Source organism: Schistocerca nitens, chromosome 4, assembly GCF_023898315.1.
Source record: "Schistocerca nitens isolate TAMUIC-IGC-003100 chromosome 4, iqSchNite1.1, whole genome shotgun sequence".
NCBI lineage: Eukaryota > Metazoa > Arthropoda > Insecta > Orthoptera > Acrididae > Schistocerca > Schistocerca nitens.
In genome coordinates this window covers 616,665,990-616,688,712 of record NC_064617.1, presented here as the reverse complement: position 1 = coordinate 616,688,712, position 22,723 = coordinate 616,665,990, and the positions used below count along the sequence as shown (strand labels likewise).

General features: G+C 42.3%; 12 non-coding genes across 12 annotated transcripts; all 12 read right to left on the bottom strand.

The window, feature by feature from the left end:
- Positions 1–689: 689 nt before the first annotated feature.
- LOC126254521 (small nucleolar RNA U3) lies at positions 690–896 on the bottom strand. The gene has a single exon (XR_007546196.1). It is a non-coding gene; the product is annotated as a small nucleolar RNA U3 (small nucleolar RNA).
- Positions 897–3,285: 2,389 nt separating this feature from the next.
- Positions 3,286–3,404, bottom strand: LOC126254741 (U5 spliceosomal RNA). Its single transcript, XR_007546385.1, has one exon. It is a non-coding gene; the product is annotated as a U5 spliceosomal RNA (small nuclear RNA).
- A 953-nt stretch (positions 3,405–4,357) lies between these two features.
- On the bottom strand, positions 4,358–4,564 carry LOC126254520 (small nucleolar RNA U3). The gene has a single exon (XR_007546195.1). It is a non-coding gene; the product is annotated as a small nucleolar RNA U3 (small nucleolar RNA).
- A 2,406-nt stretch (positions 4,565–6,970) lies between these two features.
- On the bottom strand, positions 6,971–7,089 carry LOC126254740 (U5 spliceosomal RNA). The gene has a single exon (XR_007546384.1). It is a non-coding gene; the product is annotated as a U5 spliceosomal RNA (small nuclear RNA).
- A 953-nt stretch (positions 7,090–8,042) lies between these two features.
- Positions 8,043–8,249, bottom strand: LOC126254568 (small nucleolar RNA U3). Its single transcript, XR_007546237.1, has one exon. It is a non-coding gene; the product is annotated as a small nucleolar RNA U3 (small nucleolar RNA).
- Positions 8,250–10,632: 2,383 nt separating this feature from the next.
- Positions 10,633–10,751, bottom strand: LOC126254770 (U5 spliceosomal RNA). The gene has a single exon (XR_007546410.1). It is a non-coding gene; the product is annotated as a U5 spliceosomal RNA (small nuclear RNA).
- Positions 10,752–11,704: 953 nt separating this feature from the next.
- On the bottom strand, positions 11,705–11,911 carry LOC126254519 (small nucleolar RNA U3). The gene has a single exon (XR_007546194.1). It is a non-coding gene; the product is annotated as a small nucleolar RNA U3 (small nucleolar RNA).
- A 2,427-nt stretch (positions 11,912–14,338) lies between these two features.
- Positions 14,339–14,457, bottom strand: LOC126254786 (U5 spliceosomal RNA). Its single transcript, XR_007546425.1, has one exon. It is a non-coding gene; the product is annotated as a U5 spliceosomal RNA (small nuclear RNA).
- A 953-nt stretch (positions 14,458–15,410) lies between these two features.
- Positions 15,411–15,617, bottom strand: LOC126254518 (small nucleolar RNA U3). The gene has a single exon (XR_007546193.1). It is a non-coding gene; the product is annotated as a small nucleolar RNA U3 (small nucleolar RNA).
- Positions 15,618–18,006: 2,389 nt separating this feature from the next.
- LOC126254739 (U5 spliceosomal RNA) lies at positions 18,007–18,125 on the bottom strand. Its single transcript, XR_007546383.1, has one exon. It is a non-coding gene; the product is annotated as a U5 spliceosomal RNA (small nuclear RNA).
- Positions 18,126–19,078: 953 nt separating this feature from the next.
- LOC126254517 (small nucleolar RNA U3) lies at positions 19,079–19,285 on the bottom strand. Its single transcript, XR_007546192.1, has one exon. It is a non-coding gene; the product is annotated as a small nucleolar RNA U3 (small nucleolar RNA).
- A 2,406-nt stretch (positions 19,286–21,691) lies between these two features.
- LOC126254738 (U5 spliceosomal RNA) lies at positions 21,692–21,810 on the bottom strand. Its single transcript, XR_007546382.1, has one exon. It is a non-coding gene; the product is annotated as a U5 spliceosomal RNA (small nuclear RNA).
- Positions 21,811–22,723: the final 913 nt, after the last annotated feature.

The window sequence follows — 22,723 nt, the reverse complement described above, 5'->3', positions numbered from 1 at the left end:
ATAATTCCTGTCGGCGACCCACCGTCCGACATACAACGTCCGACACACAACTGCCCGCACTGCTCTGCATCTAACACTAATCTCTCTCCTCCCCACCACACTCGTTCACTCAAAAAACTGACAACTAGATAGTTCTTTGTACGCAAAACTAGGCCACATCACACGCAACGTGTATGTAGATGTATGGTGCAAGGGAAATATCCCCCTGCTCCCACACAACTAATTAATACTAGTTGACAACAGAAATAAAATTTCTGTCGATAGTATTTGAACCAGTCTTATTCATTTGCGAATTTCATGCATTCCTTCTTGCAGATAACACTGCCTTGCAAATCACTCAATTCATGTTTGCTAGCCAAACGTGCTCCTCCTAAATGTTTCGTACATCATGCATTAGTGGTGATTATCGAGACTGTGTTGTGTGTCAGCTTTTTATGGTCATCAATTGCACTCTTCTTGTGTTGCTCACTCATTCTTGTAACTCAAAAGTACGTCGTTGTCATCCAAGCCTAGCACTTGGAGCAGGCCAAATCAAATGGCTCGTCCCCGTGCCACTCGAGAAACTTCCACGAGGCTTTCATGACATGTCGCAATCGAAGTCTTTCCACAACCTGTAGCGACATTTCTGCAACGACGCGGGTCCCGATACCAACAGTATGACTTATGCTTCTAATCTATATAATAAAACCACCACTCGGAAAGCGCTATTCCCTTCCCACATCCCTCAGAATGTGGTGAACGATCATCGATTACAACCAAGATGCGATGAATCTTGATCGCAAGCCTCACGCTCAGGGAGAGTGCTACCACTCATCATCGTGGTTACGTCTACTCCAGCGTTGAACTAGAGAGAGTTGAAGACATACTACAGAAATGATCCTGTGAAGTATGATCTTGCTTGCAAGCTATCACCGCTCGCTACTTATGCCACGAGACCGTCAACACGCCCTACGAGAATACGACACATTCTTCACATTTCGCGATTTACTTATCGAAGAATTTCTTAAGCTCAGACATTCTGCAAAGAACCTACTTCTACCCTTACTTGGCCGCAATGATCTCACTCGGCTATTTTTGTGCGCTACCAGTGCTTCTTGCGTTCCGAAATGAGAGACCATTGCCTCAGGCGAGACTGTATGTAAACACCGCTTGCACCTCCGGCCGCTAGATGGGGGCCTGGGGCACATACAGTAGCTTTCTATGGCGCAAGCAGACATGCCAAATAGCCACTGAAAGAGAAACACACAAGAGGGCATTCATAGGACTCTTGTGCTTTCTTTAAAACCGCCTCTCTCTTCGAAAATTTTCGCACCGCACTAGCTTATTCACCTCACCCTAACAGTGCGAACTCTTGTCGATATTTGGCCACTTTCATGCATACTTCCTCTTTCGTTTCACTTTGCGTCTTACTTGATACCCGCCCAAGAGCTGCTGATATACAATACTCGCAATAAATGTGTTTCTCTCTGTACCTCTCGTCGCCTATCACGAGTATTGCTTCTCCTCACATGGCAATTATGAAAACACCCACAGCTAAACAAACACTTCCTTCAAGCGCCACGTCCATACTATCAATCATACACTACTAATTTCACAGCTACTTGCTCCACTAATACATTTCTTATGTCTACTGTTAAACAGATGAAGAATCAAAGTATACAACAAGTCCCTATGAACATCACTGTCAGGACATTTTACAGACCTACGCATACCATGCCAATCTTTATGCTTCAACTATGATGGCCCATGTGCTATGAATAAAGAAATTTCTCATAAAATAACAAATAATCTTACAACTATACAAATACTCCGACAAGCTCCTTACTAAAATGCTAGATGTTTAGCAAACCCCCCCCATCATCTCAGAATAATCTCAAGCAGTGCTTTCATCCCATGATCACTTCTTTGCAAACAAAACCACAAACTACTTTTTATACTAGCTTCCTTGTCACAGTGAACAGGGAACTAATGCTAGTGCCTCAGTTTACTAAAAAGCTTTTTTCGCTTGCAACATATAAACTACCAACTTGAACCTCTGGGATTTTCAAACACACACACACACACACAGAAAACTTAATTCCACAGAAATTTAGGAGTAACAGTGGTTACCTCACATTTTCATACATACTCAAATAGCTACTTCTGTGCACTTCACACAATGTTCTCATCGTGTTCCAACAGAGAACACACTAATCACTATGAATGGATTCTGGTAAAAGAGCATTAAAAAAACGAACAGCCTGATCAAAGTGATTATCTGCACATCCTCTGCCAATAACATGTCACTCTATACCCGAGGGAAACTAAAATGCAGGGAAAGGAGCTTTGTTGTGACCACTGTGTCGGTATTTCATCATTTACTGACCAAAGTCTTCTCAAGCCAAGTATGCACCAGCTCTGTGTATGGCTGGGTCAATCAAGAGCCCCTTTCAATTTTACTTAAAAGACAAGCAGCATCAACAACTCACAGGAGGCACTGAACATTTTTACCATTATCTGCACCACCTTCCACTGATTTATTGAAGAAGAAACTGCAAAGTCTGGCCAATTTTGTACACAAGTAATCTTGAAAACATTGGAGTCAACAGCAGATACATAGTTTCCAAGACTGTAGCAAGGAACAACCCTTCAATTTCAAGATTTATCTCTCACTGAGACACATCATACCCAAACTACACCTAGCAGGAAATTGCTACTCAATTCATTTTTAGCTATCTATGTCATATTCAACAACTGTCTCTTTCTCACCTAAATCTTCTACAAAACTGAGTACACTGTTATGAACAAAGAACCAATGCCACATTATGGCAACAAGCCAGTGCCACTAATATCCACTCTATTGAAAACAATTGAAATACTCATCCTGCCCAACTAACCACCATCTTCAGCCCAAATCTCACTCACATCATACCTACAAATCACAAACTTCTGCGGTAAAAATTATTTTGGCTTTCAAAACAAAATCTACTTATCACATACCAGTATTTATTACAAAGACAATCATTCATCATTCGCTTCCAAATATCAGCTTATATGCTGTTGTGCAACTGCAGTGCAAGTAAACATTCTCAAATCATCTACAACTGAGGTACGGAAAGGGTTCACCAAGAGTTTGCAGGACAATAAATAGCTCTGTCCCCCTCTACCCCCCTCACTCTCTCTCTACACAATCGTCTAACACACTGCACGCCATTTCAGGCCAAACGTGATCCGCTAATCCACGCCCTTCATTCTCACAACACAATCTACCTCTTGCTACTCACATTACGTTTTACTTGTGATTGTGGCTCAGCAATAGCCGAGCACTACAAAAAATACCTTCTAGACTCATTTAATGTTCCCCTCCACGGAAATCTTTAGTAAAAGGCGAAAGATTTATTCGGTTTGAAGGGAAACCAGAGTGCCGATCAACGCCCTCACTTCAATACTTATGGCTGCTTCTCTATTACTTCTCCGCGAGAACGCCGAAAATTCTTGCCGTCTTGTCTACTTCACTACCGTCAACAGACTTCCAGTGTCATGCAAGCACACACCCCAAACTAACTGTCAACGCTGAAATAAGTGTCTGCCAACTGTCGTCGCTATTACTCTTTAGATAACTATTTTCATCATTTCTGTCACCATTCAAGCTGCTTCATTACCTCACCTGCCGACAGATGGCAGCACGCATAATTCCTGTCGGCGACCCACCGTCCGACATACAACGTCCGACACACAACTGCCCGCACTGCTCTGCATCTAACACTAATCTCTCTCCTCCCCACCACACTCGTTCACTCAAAAAACTGACAACTAGATAGTTCTTTGTACGCAAAACTAGGCCACATCACACGCAACGTGTATGTAGATGTATGGTGCAAGGGAAATATCCCCCTGCTCCCACACAACTAATTAATACTAGTTGACAACAGAAATAAAATTTCTGTCGATAGTATTTGAACCAGTCTTATTCATTTGCGAATTTCATGCATTCCTTCTTGCAGATAACACTGCCTTGCAAATCACTCAATTCATGTTTGCTAGCCAAACGTGCTCCTCCTAAATGTTTCGTACATCATGCATTAGTGGTGATTATCGAGACTGTGTTGTGTGTCAGCTTTTTATGGTCATCAATTGCACTCTTCTTGTGTTGCTCACTCATTCTTGTAACTCAAAAGTACGTCGTTGTCATCCAAGCCTAGCACTTGGAGCAGGCCAAATCAAATGGCTCGTCCCCGTGCCACTCGAGAAACTTCCACGAGGCTTTCATGACATGTCGCAATCGAAGTCTTTCCACAACCTGTAGCGACATTTCTGCAACGACGCGGGTCCCGATACCAACAGTATGACTTATGCTTCTAATCTATATAATAAAACCACCACTCGGAAAGCGCTATTCCCTTCCCACATCCCTCAGAATGTGGTGAACGATCATCGATTACAACCAAGATGCGATGAATCTTGATCGCAAGCCTCACGCTCAGGGAGAGTGCTACCACTCATCATCGTGGTTACGTCTACTCCAGCGTTGAACTAGAGAGAGTTGAAGACATACTACAGAAATGATCCTGTGAAGTATGATCTTGCTTGCAAGCTATCACCGCTCGCTACTTATGCCACGAGACCGTCAACACGCCCTACGAGAATACGACACATTCTTCACATTTCGCGATTTACTTATCGAAGAATTTCTTAAGCTCAGACATTCTGCAAAGAACCTACTTCTACCCTTACTTGGCCGCAATGATCTCACTCGGCTATTTTTGTGCGCTACCAGTGCTTCTTGCGTTCCGAAATGAGAGACCATTGCCTCAGGCGAGACTGTATGTAAACACCGCTTGCACCTCCGGCCGCTAGATGGGGGCCTGGGGCACATACAGTAGCTTTCTATGGCGCAAGCAGACATGCCAAATAGCCACTGAAAGAGAAACACACAAGAGGGCATTCATAGGACTCTTGTGCTTTCTTTAAAACCGCCTCTCTCTTCGAAAATTTTCGCACCGCACTAGCTTATTCACCTCACCCTAACAGTGCGAACTCTTGTCGATATTTGGCCACTTTCATGCATACTTCCTCTTTCGTTTCACTTTGCGTCTTACTTGATACCCGCCCAAGAGCTGCTGATATACAATACTCGCAATAAATGTGTTTCTCTCTGTACCTCTCGTCGCCTATCACGAGTATTGCTTCTCCTCACATGGCAATTATGAAAACACCCACAGCTAAAAAAACACTTCCTTCAAGCGCCACGTCCATACTATCAATCATACACTACTAATTTCACAGCTACTTGCTCCACTAATACATTTCTTATGTCTACTGTTAAACAGATGAAGAATCAAAGTATACAACAAGTCCCTATGAACATCACTGTCAGGACATTTTACAGACCTACGCATACCATGCCAATCTTTATGCTTCAACTATGATGGCCCATGTGCTATGAATAAAGAAATTTCTCATAAAATAATAAATAATCTTACAACTATACAAATACTCCGACAAGCTCCTTACTAAAATGCTAGATGTTTAGCAATCCCCCCCATCATCTCAGAATAATCTCAAGCAGTGCTTTCATCCCATGAGCACTTCTTTGCAAACAAAACCACAAACTACTTTTTATACTAGCTTCCTTGTCACAGTGAACAGGGAACTAATGCTAGTGCCTCAGTTTACTAAAAAGCTTTTTTCGCTTGCAACATATAAACTACCAACTTGAACCTCTGGGATTTTCAAACACACACACACACACACACACACACACACACACACACACACACAGAAAACTTAATTCCACAAAAATTTAGGAGTAACAGTGGTTACCTCACATTTTCATACATACTCAAATAGCTACTTCTGTGCACTTCACACAATGTTCTCATCGTGTTCCAACAGAGAACACACTAATCACTATGAATGGATTCTGGTAAAAGAGCATTAAAAAAACGAACAGCCTGATCAAAGTGATTATCTGCACATCCTCTGCCAATAACATGTCACTCTATACCCGAGGGAAACTAAAATGCAGGGAAAGGAGCTTTGTTGTGACCACTGTGTCGGTATTTCATCATTTACTGACCAAAGTCTTCTCAAGCCAAGTATGCACCAGCTCTGTGTATGGCTGGGTCAATCAAGAGCCCCTTTCAATTTTACTTAAAAGACAAGCAGCATCAACAACTCACAGGAGGCACTGAACATTTTTACCATTATCTGCACCACCTTCCACTGATTTATTGAAGAAGAAACTGCAAATTCTGGCCAATTTTGTACACAAGTAATCTTGAAAACATTGGAGTCAACAGCAGATACATAGTTTCCAAGACTGTAGCAAGGAACAACCCTTCAATTTCAAGATTTATCTCTCACTGAGACACATCATACCCAAACTACACCTAGCAGGAAATTGCTACTCAATTCATTTTTAGCTATCTATGTCATATTCAACAACTGTCTCTTTCTCACCTAAATCTTCTACAAAACTGAGTACACTGTTATGAACAAAGAACCAATGCCACATTATGGCAACAAGCCAGTGCCACTAATATCCACTCTATTGAAAACAATTGAAATACTCATCCTGCCCAACTAACCACCATCTTCAGCCCAAATCTCACTCACATCATACCTACAAATCACAAACTTCTGCGGTAAAAATTATTTTGGCTTTCAAAACAAAATCTACTTATCACATACCAGTATTTATTACAAAGACAATCATTCATCATTCGCTTCCAAATATCAGCTTATATGCTGTTGTGCAACTGCAGTGCAAGTAAACATTCTCAAATCATCTACAACTGAGGTACGGAAAGGGTTCACCAAGAGTTTGCAGGACAATAAATAGCTCTGTCCCCCTCTCTCTCTCTCTCTACACAATCGTCTAACACACTGCACGCCATTTCAGGCCAAACGTGATCCGCTAATCCACGCCCTTCATTCTCACAACACAATCTACCTCTTGCTACTCACATTACGTTTTACTTGTGATTGTGGCTCAGCAATAGCCGAGCACTACAAAAAATACCTTCTAGACTCATTTAATGTTCCCCTCCACGGAAATCTTTAGTAAAAGGCGAAAGATTTATTCGGTTTGAAGGGAAACCAGAGTGCCGATCAACGCCCTCACTTCAATACTTATGGCTGCTTCTCTATTACTTCTCCGCGAGAACGCCGAAAATTCTTGCCGTCTTGTCTACTTCTCTACCGTCAACAGACTTCCAGTGTCATGCAAGCACACACCCCAAACTAACTGTCAACGCTGAAATAAGTGTCTGACAACTGTCGTCGCTATTACTCTTTAGATAACTATTTTCATCATTTCTGTCACCATTCAAGCTGCTTCATTACCTCACCTGCCGACAGATGGCAGCACGCATAATTCCTGTCGGCGACCCACCGTCCGACATACAACGTCCGACACACAACTGCCCGCACTGCTCTGCATCTAACACTAATCTCTCTCCTCCCCACCACACTCGTTCACTCAAAAAACTGACAACTAGATAGTTCTTTGTACGCAAAACTAGGCCACATCACACGCAACGTGTATGTAGATGTATGGTGCAAGGGAAATATCCCCCTGCTCCCACACAACTAATTAATACTAGTTGACAACAGAAATAAAATTTCTGTCGATAGTATTTGAACCAGTCTTATTCATTTGCGAATTTCATGCATTCCTTCTTGCAGATAACACTGCCTTGCAAATCACTCAATTCATGTTTGCTAGCCAAACGTGCTCCTCCTAAATGTTTCGTACATCATGCATTAGTGGTGATTATCGAGACTGTGTTGTGTGTCAGCTTTTTATGGTCATCAATTGCACTCTTCTTGTGTTGCTCACTCATTCTTGTAACTCAAAAGTACGTCGTTGTCATCCAAGCCTAGCACTTGGAGCAGGCCAAATCAAATGGCTCGTCCCCGTGCCACTCGAGAAACTTCCACGAGGCTTTCATGACATGTCGCAATCGAAGTCTTTCCACAACCTGTAGCGACATTTCTGCAACGACGCGGGTCCCGATACCAACAGTATGACTTATGCTTCTAATCTATATAATAAAACCACCACTCGGAAAGCGCTATTCCCTTCCCACATCCCTCAGAATGTGGTGAACGATCATCGATTACAACCAAGATGCGATGAATCTTGATCGCAAGCCTCACGCTCAGGGAGAGTGCTACCACTCATCATCGTGGTAACGTCTACTCCAGCGTTGAACTAGAGAGAGTTGAAGACATACTACAGAAATGATCCTGTGAAGTATGATCTTGCTTGCAAGCTATCACCGCTCGCTACTTATGCCACGAGACCGTCAACACGCCCTACGAGAATACGACACATTCTTCACATTTCGCGATTTACTTATCGAAGAATTTCTTAAGCTCAGACATTCTGCAAAGAACCTACTTCTACCCTTACTTGGCCGCAATGATCTCACTCGGCTATTTTTGTGCGCTACCAGTGCTTCTTGCGTTCCGAAATGAGAGACCATTGCCTCAGGCGAGACTGTATGTAAACACCGCTTGCACCTCCGGCCGCTAGATGGGGGCCTGGGGCACATACAGTAGCTTTCTATGGCGCAAGCAGACATGCCAAATAGCCACTGAAAGAGAAACACACAAGAGGGCATTCATAGGACTCTTGTGCTTTCTTTAAAACCGCCTCTCTCTTCGAAAATTTTCGCACCGCACTAGCTTATTCACCTCACCCTAACAGTGCGAACTCTTGTCGATATTTGGCCACTTTCATGCATACTTCCTCTTTCGTTTCACTTTGCGTCTTACTTGATACCCGCCCAAGAGCTGCTGATATACAATACTCGCAATAAATGTGTTTCTCTCTGTACCTCTCGTCGCCTATCACGAGTATTGCTTCTCCTCACATGGCAATTATGAAAACACCCACAGCTAAACAAACACTTCCTTCAAGCGCCACGTCCATACTATCAATCATACACTACTAATTTCACAGCTACTTGCTCCACTAATACATTTCTTATGTCTACTGTTAAACAGATGAAGAATCGAAGTATACAACAAGTCCCTATGAACATCACTGTCAGGACATTTTACAGACCTACGCATACCATGCCAATCTTTATGCTTCAACTATGATGGCCCATGTGCTATGAATAAAGAAATTTCTCATAAAATAACAAATAATCTTACAACTATACAAATACTCCGACAAGCTCCTTACTAAAATGCTAGATGTTTAGCAAACCCCCCCCATCATCTCAGAATAATCTCAAGCAGTGCTTTCATCCCATGATCACTTCTTTGCAAACAAAACCACAAACTACTTTTTATACTAGCTTCCTTGTCACAGTGAACAGGGAACTAATGCTAGTGCCTCAGTTTACTAAAAAGCTTTTTTCGCTTGCAACATATAAACTACCAACTTGAACCTCTGGGATTTTCAAACACACACACACACACACAGAGAAAACTTAATTCCACAGAAATTTAGGAGTAACAGTGGTTACCTCACATTTTCATACATACTCAAATAGCTACTTCTGTGCACTTCACACAATGTTCTCATCGTGTTCCAACAGAGAACACACTAATCACTATGAATGGATTCTGGTAAAAGAGCATTAAAAAAACGAACAGCCTGATCAAAGTGATTATCTGCACATCCTCTGCCAATAACATGTCACTCTATACCCGAGGGAAACTAAAATGCAGGGAAAGGAGCTTTGTTGTGACCACTGTGTCGGTATTTCATCATTTACTGACCAAAGTCTTCTCAAGCCAAGTATGCACCAGCTCTGTGTATGGCTGGGTCAATCAAGAGCCCCTTTCAATTTTACTTAAAAGACAAGCAGCATCAACAACTCACAGGAGGCACTGAACATTTTTACCATTATCTGCACCACCTTCCACTGATTTATTGAAGAAGAAACTGCAAAGTCTGGCCAATTTTGTACACAAGTAATCTTGAAAACATTGAAGTCAACAGCAGATACATAGTTTCCAAGACTGTAGCAAGGAACAACCCTTCAATTTCAAGATTTATCTCTCACTGAGACACATCATACCCAAACTACACCTAGCAGGAAATTGCTACTCAATTCATTTCTAGCTATCTATGTCATATTCGACAACTGTCTCTTTCTCACCTAAATCTTCTACAAAACTGAGTACACTGTTATGAACAAAGAACCAATGCCACATTATGGCAACAAGCCAGTGCCACTAATATCCACTCTATTGAAAACAATTGAAATACTCATCCTGCCCAACTAACCACCATCTTCAGCCCAAATCTCACTCACATCATACCTACAAATCACAAACTTCTGCGGTAAAAATTATTTTGGCTTTCAAAACAAAATCTACTTATCACATACCAGTATTTATTACAAAGACAATCATTCATCATTCGCTTCCAAATATCAGCTTATATGCTGTTGTGCAACTGCAGTGCAAGTAAACATTCTCAAATCATCTACAACTGAGGTACGGAAAGGGTTCACCAAGAGTTTGCAGGACAATAAATAGCTCTGTCCCCCTCTCTCTCTCTCTCTACACAATCGTCTAACACACTGCACGCCATTTCAGGCCAAACGTGATCCGCTAATCCACACCCTTCATTCTCACAACACAATCTACCTCTTGCTACTCACATTACGTTTTACTTGTGATTGTGGCTCAGCAATAGCGGAGCACTACAAAAAATACCTTCTAGACTCATTTAATGTTCCCCTCCACGGAAATCTTTAGTAAAAGGCGAAAGATTTATTCGGTTTGAAGGGAAACCAGAGTGCCGATCAACGCCCTCACTTCAATACTTATGGCTGCTTCTCTATTACTTCTCCGCGAGAACGCCGAAAATTCTTGCCGTCTTGTCTACTTCTCTACCGTCAACAGACTTCCAGTGTCATGCAAGCACACACCCCAAACTAACTGTCAACGCTGAAATAAGTGTCTGCCAACTGTCGTCGCTATTACTCTTTAGATAACTATTTTCATCATTTCTGTCACCATTCAAGCTGCTTCATTACCTCACCTGCCGACAGATGGCAGCACGCATAATTCCTGTCGGCGACCCACCGTCCGACATACAACGTCCGACACACAACTGCCCGCACTGCTCTGCATCTAACACTTATCTCTCTCCTCCCCACCACATTCGTTCACTCAAAAAACTGACAACTAGATAGTTCTTTGTACGCAAAACTAGGCCACATCACACGCAACGTGTATGTAGATGTATGGTGCAAGGGAAATATCCCCCTGCTCCCACACAACTAATTAATACTAGTTGACAACAGAAATAAAATTTCTGTCGATAGTATTTGAACCAGTCTTATTCATTTGCGAATTTCATGCATTCCTTCTTGCAGATAACACTGCCTTGCAAATCACTCAATTCATGTTTGCTAGCCAAACGTGCTCCTCCTAAATGTTTCGTACATCATGCATTAGTGGTGATTATCGAGAGTGTGTTGTGTGTCAGCTTTTTATGGTCATCAATTGCACTCTTCTTGTGTTGCTCACTCATTCTTGTAACTCAAAAGTACGTCGTTGTCATCCAAGCCTAGCAATTGGAGCAGGCCAAATCAAATGGCTCGTCCCCGTGCCACTCGAGAAACTTCCACGAGGCTTTCATGACATGTCGCAATCGAAGTCTTTCCACAACCTGTAGCGACATTTCTGCAACGACGCGGGTCCCGATACCAACAGTATGACTTATGCTTCTAATCTATATAATAAAACCACCACTCGGAAAGCGCTATTCCCTTCCCACATCCCTCAGAATGTGGTGAACGATCATCGATTACAACCAAGATGCGATGAATCTTGATCGCAAGCCTCACGCTCAGGGAGAGTGCTACCACTCATCATCGTGGTTACGTCTACTCCAGCGTTGAACTAGAGAGAGTTGAAGACATACTACAGAAATGATCCTGTGAAGTATGATCTTGCTTGCAAGCTATCACCGCTCGCTACTTATGCCACGAGACCGTCAACACGCCCTACGAGAATACGACACATTCTTCACATTTCGCGATTTACTTATCGAAGAATTTCTTAAGCTCAGACATTCTGCAAAGAACCTACTTCTACCCTTACTTGGCCGCAATGATCTCACTCGGCTATTTTTGTGCGCTACCAGTGCTTCTTGCGTTCCGAAATGAGAGACCATTGCCTCAGGCGAGACTGTATGTAAACACCGCTTGCACCTCCGGCCGCTAGATGGGGGCCTGGGGCACATACAGTAGCTTTCTATGGCGCAAGCAGACATGCCAAATAGCCACTGAAAGAGAAACACACAAGAGGGCATTCATAGGACTCTTGTGCTTTCTTTAAAACCGCCTCTCTCTTCGAAAATTTTCGCACCGCACTAGCTTATTCACCTCACCCTAACAGTGCGAACTCTTGTCGATATTTGGCCACTTTCATGCATACTTCCTCTTTCGTTTCACTTTGCGTCTTACTTGATACCCGCCCAAGAGCTGCTGATATACAATACTCGCATTAAATGTGTTTCTCTCTGTACCTCTCGTCGCCTATCACGAGTATTGCTTCTCCTCACATGGCAATTATGAAAACACCCACAGCTAAACAAACACTTCCTTCAAGCGCCACGTCCATACTATCAATCATACACTACTAATTTCACAGCTACTTGCTCCACTAATACATTTCTTATGTCTACTGTTAAACAGATGAAGAATCAAAGTATACAACAAGTCCCTATGAACATCACTGTCAGGACATTTTACAGACCTACGCATACCATGCCAATCTTTATGCTTCAACTATGATGGCCCATGTGCTATGAATAAAGAAATTTCTCATAAAATAATAAATAATCTTACAACTATACAAATACTCCGACAAGCTCCTTACTAAAATGCTAGATGTTTAGCAAACCCCCCCATCATCTCAGAATAATCTCAAGCAGTGCTTTCATCCCATGAGCACTTCTTTGCAAACAAAACCACAAACTACTTTTTATACTAGCTTCCTTGTCACAGTGAACAGGGAACTAATGCTAGTGCCTCAGTTTACTAAAAAGCTTTTTTCGCTTGCAACATATAAACTACCAACTTGAACCTCTGGGATTTTCAAACACACACACACACACACACACACACACACACACACACACACACACACACACACAGAAAACTTAATTCCACAAAAATTTAGGAGTAACAGTGGTTACCTCACATTTTCATACATACTCAAATAGCTACTTCTGTGCACTTCACACAATGTTCTCATCGTGTTCCAACAGAGAACACACTAATCACTATGAATGGATTCTGGTAAAAGAGCATTAAAAAAACGAACAGCCTGATCAAAGTGATTATCTGCACATCCTCTGCCAATAACATGTCACTCTATACCCGAGGGAAACTAAAATGCAGGGAAAGGAGCTTTGTTGTGACCACTGTGTCGGTATTTCATCATTTACTGACCAAAGTCTTCTCAAGCCAAGTATGCACCAGCTCTGTGTATGGCTGGGTCAATCAAGAGCCCCTTTCAATTTTACTTAAAAGACAAGCAGCATCAACAACTCACAGGAGGCACTGAACATTTTTACCATTATCTGCACCACCTTCCACTGATTTATTGAAGAAGAAACTGCAAATTCTGGCCAATTTTGTACACAAGTAATCTTGAAAACATTGGAGTCAACAGCAGATACATAGTTTCCAAGACTGTAGCAAGGAACAACCCTTCAATTTCAAGATTTATCTCTCACTGAGACACATCATACCCAAACTACACCTAGCAGGAAATTGCTACTCAATTCATTTTTAGCTATCTATGTCATATTCAACAACTGTCTCTTTCTCACCTAAATCTTCTACAAAACTGAGTACACTGTTATGAACAAAGAACCAATGCCACATTATGGCAACAAGCCAGTGCCACTAATATCCACTCTATTGAAAACAATTGAAATACTCATCCTGCCCAACTAACCACCATCTTCAGCCCAAATCTCACTCACATCATACCTACAAATCACAAACTTCTGCGGTAAAAATTATTTTGGCTTTCAAAACAAAATCTACTTATCACATACCAGTATTTATTACAAAGACAATCATTCATCATTCGCTTCCAAATATCAGCTTATATGCTGTTGTGCAACTGCAGTGCAAGTAAACATTCTCAAATCATCTACAACTGAGGTACGGAAAGGGTTCACCAAGAGTTTGCAGGACAATAAATAGCTCTGTCCCCCTCTACCCCCCCCCCCTCTCTCTCTCTACACAATCGTCTAACACACTGCACGCCATTTCAGGCCAAACGTGATCGGCTAATCCACGCCCTTCATTCTCACAACACAATCTACCTCTTGCTACTCATATTACGTTTTACTTGTGATTGTGGCTCAGCAATAGCCGAGCACTACAAAAAATACCTTCTAGACTCATTTAATGTTCCCCTCCAGGGAAATCTTTAGTAAAAGGCGAAAGATCTGTTCGTTTTGAAGGGAAACCAGAGTGCCGATCAACGCCCTCACTTCAATACTTATGGCTGCTTCTCTATTACTTCTCCGCGAGAACGCCGAAAATTCTTGCCGTCTTGTCTACTTCTCTACCGTCAACAGACTTCCAGTGTCATGCAAGCACACACCCCAAACTAACTGTCAACGCTGAAATAAGTGTCTGCCAACTGTCGTCGCTATTACTCTTTAGATAACTATTTTCATCATTTCTGTCACCATTCAAGCTGCTTCATTACCTCACCTGCCGACAGATGGCAGCACGCATAATTCCTGTCGGCGACCCACCGTCCGACATACAACGTCCGACACACAACTGCCCGCACTGCTCTGCATCTAACACTAATCTCTCTCCTCCCCACCACACTCGTTCACTCAAAAAACTGACAACTAGATAGTTCTTTGTACGCAAAACTAGGCCACATCACACGCAACGTGTATGTAGATGTATGGTGCAAGGGAAATATCCCCCTGCTCCCACACAACTAATTAATACTAGTTGACAACAGAAATAAAATTTCTGTCGATAGTATTTGAACCAGTCTTATTCATTTGCGAATTTCATGCATTCCTTCTTGCAGATAACACTGCCTTGCAAATCACTCAATTCATGTTTGCTAGCCAAACGTGCTCCTCCTAAATGTTTCGTACATCATGCATTAGTGGTGATTATCGAGACTGTGTTGTGTGTCAGCTTTTTATGGTCATCAATTGCACTCTTCTTGTGTTGCTCACTCATTCTTGTAACTCAAAAGTACGTCGTTGTCATCCAAGCCTAGCACTTGGAGCAGGCCAAATCAAATGGCTCGTCCCCGTGCCACTCGAGAAACTTCCACGAGGCTTTCATGACATGTCGCAATCGAAGTCTTTCCACAACCTGTAGCGACATTTCTGCAACGACGCGGGTCCCGATACCAACAGTATGACTTATGCTTCTAATCTATATAATAAAACCACCACTCGGAAAGCGCTATTCCCTTCCCACATCCCTCAGAATGTGGTGAACGATCATCGATTACAACCAAGATGCGATGAATCTTGATCGCAAGCCTCACGCTCAGGGAGAGTGCTACCACTCATCATCGTGGTTACGTCTACTCCAGCGTTGAACTAGAGAGAGTTGAAGACATACTACAGAAATGATCCTGTGAAGTATGATCTTGCTTGCAAGCTATCACCGCTCGCTACTTATGCCACGAGACCGTCAACACGCCCTACGAGAATACGACACATTCTTCACATTTCGCGATTTACTTATCGAAGAATTTCTTAAGCTCAGACATTCTGCAAAGAACCTACTTCTACCCTTACTTGGCCGCAATGATCTCACTCGGCTATTTTTGTGCGCTACCAGTGCTTCTTGCGTTCCGAAATGAGAGACCATTGCCTCAGGCGAGACTGTATGTAAACACCGCTTGCACCTCCGGCCGCTAGATGGGGGCCTGGGGCACATACAGTAGCTTTCTATGGCGCAAGCAGACATGCCAAATAGCCACTGAAAGAGAAACACACAAGAGGGCATTCATAGGACTCTTGTGCTTTCTTTAAAACCGCCTCTCTCTTCGAAAATTTTCGCACCGCACTAGCTTATTCACCTCACCCTAACAGTGCGAACTCTTGTCGATATTTGGCCACTTTCATGCATACTTCCTCTTTCGTTTCACTTTGCGTCTTACTTGATACCCGCCCAAGAGCTGCTGATATACAATACTCGCAATAAATGTGTTTCTCTCTGTACCTCTCGTCGCCTATCACGAGTATTGCTTCTCCTCACATGGCAATTATGAAAACACCCACAGCTAAACAAACACTTCCTTCAAGCGCCACGTCCATACTATCAATCATACACTACTAATTTCACAGCTACTTGCTCCACTAATACATTTCTTATGTCTACTGTTAAACAGATGAAGAATCAAAGTATACAACAAGTCCCTATGAACATCACTGTCAGGACATTTTACAGACCTACGCATACCATGCCAATCTTTATGCTTCAACTATGATGGCCCATGTGCTATGAATAAAGAAATTTCTCATAAAATAACAAATAATCTTACAACTATACAAATACTCCGACAAGCTCCTTACTAAAATGCTAGATGTTTAGCAAACCCCCCCCATCATCTCAGAATAATCTCAAGCAGTGCTTTCATCCCATGATCACTTCTTTGCAAACAAAACCACAAACTACTTTTTATACTAGCTTCCTTGTCACAGTGAACAGGGAACTAATGCTAGTGCCTCAGTTTACTAAAAAGCTTTTTTCGCTTGCAACATATAAACTACCAACTTGAACCTCTGGGATTTTCAAACACACACACACACACACAGAAAACTTAATTCCACAGAAATTTAGGAGTAACAGTGGTTACCTCACATTTTCATACATACTCAAATAGCTACTTCTGTGCACTTCACACAATGTTCTCATCGTGTTCCAACAGAGAACACACTAATCACTATGAATGGATTCTGGTAAAAGAGCATTAAAAAAACGAACAGCCTGATCAAAGTGATTATCTGCACATCCTCTGCCAATAACATGTCACTCTATACCCGAGGGAAACTAAAATGCAGGGAAAGGAGCTTTGTTGTGACCACTGTGTCGGTATTTCATCATTTACTGACCAAAGTCTTCTCAAGCCAAGTATGCACCAGCTCTGTGTATGGCTGGGTCAATCAAGAGCCCCTTTCAATTTTACTTAAAAGACAAGCAGCATCAACAACTCACAGGAGGCACTGAACATTTTTACCATTATCTGCACCACCTTCCACTGATTTATTGAAGAAGAAACTGCAAAGTCTGGCCAATTTTGTACACAAGTAATCTTGAAAACATTGGAGTCAACAGCAGATACATAGTTTCCAAGACTGTAGCAAGGAACAACCCTTCAATTTCAAGATTTATCTCTCACTGAGACACATCATACCCAAACTACACCTAGCAGGAAATTGCTACTCAATTCATTTTTAGCTATCTATGTCATATTCAACAACTGTCTCTTTCTCACCTAAATCTTCTACAAAACTGAGTACACTGTTATGAACAAAGAACCAATGCCACATTATGGCAACAAGCCAGTGCCACTAATATCCACTCTATTGAAAACAATTGAAATACTCATCCTGCCCAACTAACCACCATCTTCAGCCCAAATCTCACTCACATCATACCTACAAATCACAAACTTCTGCGGTAAAAATTATTTTGGCTTTCAAAACAAAATCTACTTATCACATACCAGTATTTATTACAAAGACAATCATTCATCATTCGCTTCCAAATATCAGCTTATATGCTGTTGTGCAACTGCAGTGCAAGTAAACATTCTCAAATCATCTACAACTGAGGTACGGAAAGGGTTCACCAAGAGTTTGCAGGACAATAAATAGCTCTGTCCCCCTCTACCCCCCTCACTCTCTCTCTACACAATCGTCTAACACACTGCACGCCATTTCAGGCCAAACGTGATCCGCTAATCCACGCCCTTCATTCTCACAACACAATCTACCTCTTGCTACTCACATTACGTTTTACTTGTGATTGTGGCTCAGCAATAGCCGAGCACTACAAAAAATACCTTCTAGACTCATTTAATGTTCCCCTCCACGGAAATCTTTAGTAAAAGGCGAAAGATTTATTCGGTTTGAAGGGAAACCAGAGTGCCGATCAACGCCCTCACTTCAATACTTATGGCTGCTTCTCTATTACTTCTCCGCGAGAACGCCGAAAATTCTTGCCGTCTTGTCTACTTCACTACCGTCAACAGACTTCCAGTGTCATGCAAGCACACACCCCAAACTAACTGTCAACGCTGAAATAAGTGTCTGCCAACTGTCGTCGCTATTACTCTTTAGATAACTATTTTCATCATTTCTGTCACCATTCAAGCTGCTTCATTACCTCACCTGCCGACAGATGGCAGCACGCATAATTCCTGTCGGCGACCCACCGTCCGACATACAACGTCCGACACACAACTGCCCGCACTGCTCTGCATCTAACACTAATCTCTCTCCTCCCCACCACACTCGTTCACTCAAAAAACTGACAACTAGATAGTTCTTTGTACGCAAAACTAGGCCACATCACACGCAACGTGTATGTAGATGTATGGTGCAAGGGAAATATCCCCCTGCTCCCACACAACTAATTAATACTAGTTGACAACAGAAATAAAATTTCTGTCGATAGTATTTGAACCAGTCTTATTCATTTGCGAATTTCATGCATTCCTTCTTGCAGATAACACTGCCTTGCAAATCACTCAATTCATGTTTGCTAGCCAAACGTGCTCCTCCTAAATGTTTCGTACATCATGCATTAGTGGTGATTATCGAGACTGTGTTGTGTGTCAGCTTTTTATGGTCATCAATTGCACTCTTCTTGTGTTGCTCACTCATTCTTGTAACTCAAAAGTACGTCGTTGTCATCCAAGCCTAGCACTTGGAGCAGGCCAAATCAAATGGCTCGTCCCCGTGCCACTCGAGAAACTTCCACGAGGCTTTCATGACATGTCGCAATCGAAGTCTTTCCACAACCTGTAGCGACATTTCTGCAACGACGCGGGTCCCGATACCAACAGTATGACTTATGCTTCTAATCTATATAATAAAACCACCACTCGGAAAGCGCTATTCCCTTCCCACATCCCTCAGAATGTGGTGAACGATCATCGATTACAACCAAGATGCGATGAATCTTGATCGCAAGCCTCACGCTCAGGGAGAGTGCTACCACTCATCATCGTGGTTACGTCTACTCCAGCGTTGAACTAGAGAGAGTTGAAGACATACTACAGAAATGATCCTGTGAAGTATGATCTTGCTTGCAAGCTATCACCGCTCGCTACTTATGCCACGAGACCGTCAACACGCCCTACGAGAATACGACACATTCTTCACATTTCGCGATTTACTTATCGAAGAATTTCTTAAGCTCAGACATTCTGCAAAGAACCTACTTCTACCCTTACTTGGCCGCAATGATCTCACTCGGCTATTTTTGTGCGCTACCAGTGCTTCTTGCGTTCCGAAATGAGAGACCATTGCCTCAGGCGAGACTGTATGTAAACACCGCTTGCACCTCCGGCCGCTAGATGGGGGCCTGGGGCACATACAGTAGCTTTCTATGGCGCAAGCAGACATGCCAAATAGCCACTGAAAGAGAAACACACAAGAGGGCATTCATAGGACTCTTGTGCTTTCTTTAAAACCGCCTCTCTCTTCGAAAATTTTCGCACCGCACTAGCTTATTCACCTCACCCTAACAGTGCGAACTCTTGTCGATATTTGGCCACTTTCATGCATACTTCCTCTTTCGTTTCACTTTGCGTCTTACTTGATACCCGCCCAAGAGCTGCTGATATACAATACTCGCAATAAATGTGTTTCTCTCTGTACCTCTCGTCGCCTATCACGAGTATTGCTTCTCCTCACATGGCAATTATGAAAACACCCACAGCTAAAAAAACACTTCCTTCAAGCGCCACGTCCATACTATCAATCATACACTACTAATTTCACAGCTACTTGCTCCACTAATACATTTCTTATGTCTACTGTTAAACAGATGAAGAATCAAAGTATACAACAAGTCCCTATGAACATCACTGTCAGGACATTTTACAGACCTACGCATACCATGCCAATCTTTATGCTTCAACTATGATGGCCCATGTGCTATGAATAAAGAAATTTCTCATAAAATAATAAATAATCTTACAACTATACAAATACTCCGACAAGCTCCTTACTAAAATGCTAGATGTTTAGCAATCCCCCCCATCATCTCAGAATAATCTCAAGCAGTGCTTTCATCCCATGAGCACTTCTTTGCAAACAAAACCACAAACTACTTTTTATACTAGCTTCCTTGTCACAGTGAACAGGGAACTAATGCTAGTGCCTCAGTTTACTAAAAAGCTTTTTTCGCTTGCAACATATAAACTACCAACTTGAACCTCTGGGATTTTCAAACACACACACACACACACACACACACACACACACACACACACACAGAAAACTTAATTCCACAAAAATTTAGGAGTAACAGTGGTTACCTCACATTTTCATACATACTCAAATAGCTACTTCTGTGCACTTCACACAATGTTCTCATCGTGTTCCAACAGAGAACACACTAATCACTATGAATGGATTCTGGTAAAAGAGCATTAAAAAAACGAACAGCCTGATCAAAGTGATTATCTGCACATCCTCTGCCAATAACATGTCACTCTATACCCGAGGGAAACTAAAATGCAGGGAAAGGAGCTTTGTTGTGACCACTGTGTCGGTATTTCATCATTTACTGACCAAAGTCTTCTCAAGCCAAGTATGCACCAGCTCTGTGTATGGCTGGGTCAATCAAGAGCCCCTTTCAATTTTACTTAAAAGACAAGCAGCATCAACAACTCACAGGAGGCACTGAACATTTTTACCATTATCTGCACCACCTTCCACTGATTTATTGAAGAAGAAACTGCAAATTCTGGCCAATTTTGTACACAAGTAATCTTGAAAACATTGGAGTCAACAGCAGATACATAGTTTCCAAGACTGTAGCAAGGAACAACCCTTCAATTTCAAGATTTATCTCTCACTGAGACACATCATACCCAAACTACACCTAGCAGGAAATTGCTACTCAATTCATTTTTAGCTATCTATGTCATATTCAACAACTGTCTCTTTCTCACCTAAATCTTCTACAAAACTGAGTACACTGTTATGAACAAAGAACCAATGCCACATTATGGCAACAAGCCAGTGCCACTAATATCCACTCTATTGAAAACAATTGAAATACTCATCCTGCCCAACTAACCACCATCTTCAGCCCAAATCTCACTCACATCATACCTACAAATCACAAACTTCTGCGGTAAAAATTATTTTGGCTTTCAAAACAAAATCTACTTATCACATACCAGTATTTATTACAAAGACAATCATTCATCATTCGCTTCCAAATATCAGCTTATATGCTGTTGTGCAACTGCAGTGCAAGTAAACATTCTCAAATCATCTACAACTGAGGTACGGAAAGGGTTCACCAAGAGTTTGCAGGACAATAAATAGCTCTGTCCCCCTCTCTCTCTCTCTCTACACAATCGTCTAACACACTGCACGCCATTTCAGGCCAAACGTGATCCGCTAATCCACGCCCTTCATTCTCACAACACAATCTACCTCTTGCTACTCACATTACGTTTTACTTGTGATTGTGGCTCAGCAATAGCCGAGCACTACAAAAAATACCTTCTAGACTCATTTAATGTTCCCCTCCACGGAAATCTTTAGTAAAAGGCGAAAGATTTATTCGGTTTGAAGGGAAACCAGAGTGCCGATCAACGCCCTCACTTCAATACTTATGGCTGCTTCTCTATTACTTCTCCGCGAGAACGCCGAAAATTCTTGCCGTCTTGTCTACTTCTCTACCGTCAACAGACTTCCAGTGTCATGCAAGCACACACCCCAAACTAACTGTCAACGCTGAAATAAGTGTCTGACAACTGTCGTCGCTATTACTCTTTAGATAACTATTTTCATCATTTCTGTCACCATTCAAGCTGCTTCATTACCTCACCTGCCGACAGATGGCAGCACGCATAATTCCTGTCGGCGACCCACCGTCCGACATACAACGTCCGACACACAACTGCCCGCACTGCTCTGCATCTAACACTAATCTCTCTCCTCCCCACCACACTCGTTCACTCAAAAAACTGACAACTAGATAGTTCTTTGTACGCAAAACTAGGCCACATCACACGCAACGTGTATGTAGATGTATGGTGCAAGGGAAATATCCCCCTGCTCCCACACAACTAATTAATACTAGTTGACAACAGAAATAAAATTTCTGTCGATAGTATTTGAACCAGTCTTATTCATTTGCGAATTTCATGCATTCCTTCTTGCAGATAACACTGCCTTGCAAATCACTCAATTCATGTTTGCTAGCCAAACGTGCTCCTCCTAAATGTTTCGTACATCATGCATTAGTGGTGATTATCGAGACTGTGTTGTGTGTCAGCTTTTTATGGTCATCAATTGCACTCTTCTTGTGTTGCTCACTCATTCTTGTAACTCAAAAGTACGTCGTTGTCATCCAAGCCTAGCACTTGGAGCAGGCCAAATCAAATGGCTCGTCCCCGTGCCACTCGAGAAACTTCCACGAGGCTTTCATGACATGTCGCAATCGAAGTCTTTCCACAACCTGTAGCGACATTTCTGCAACGACGCGGGTCCCGATAC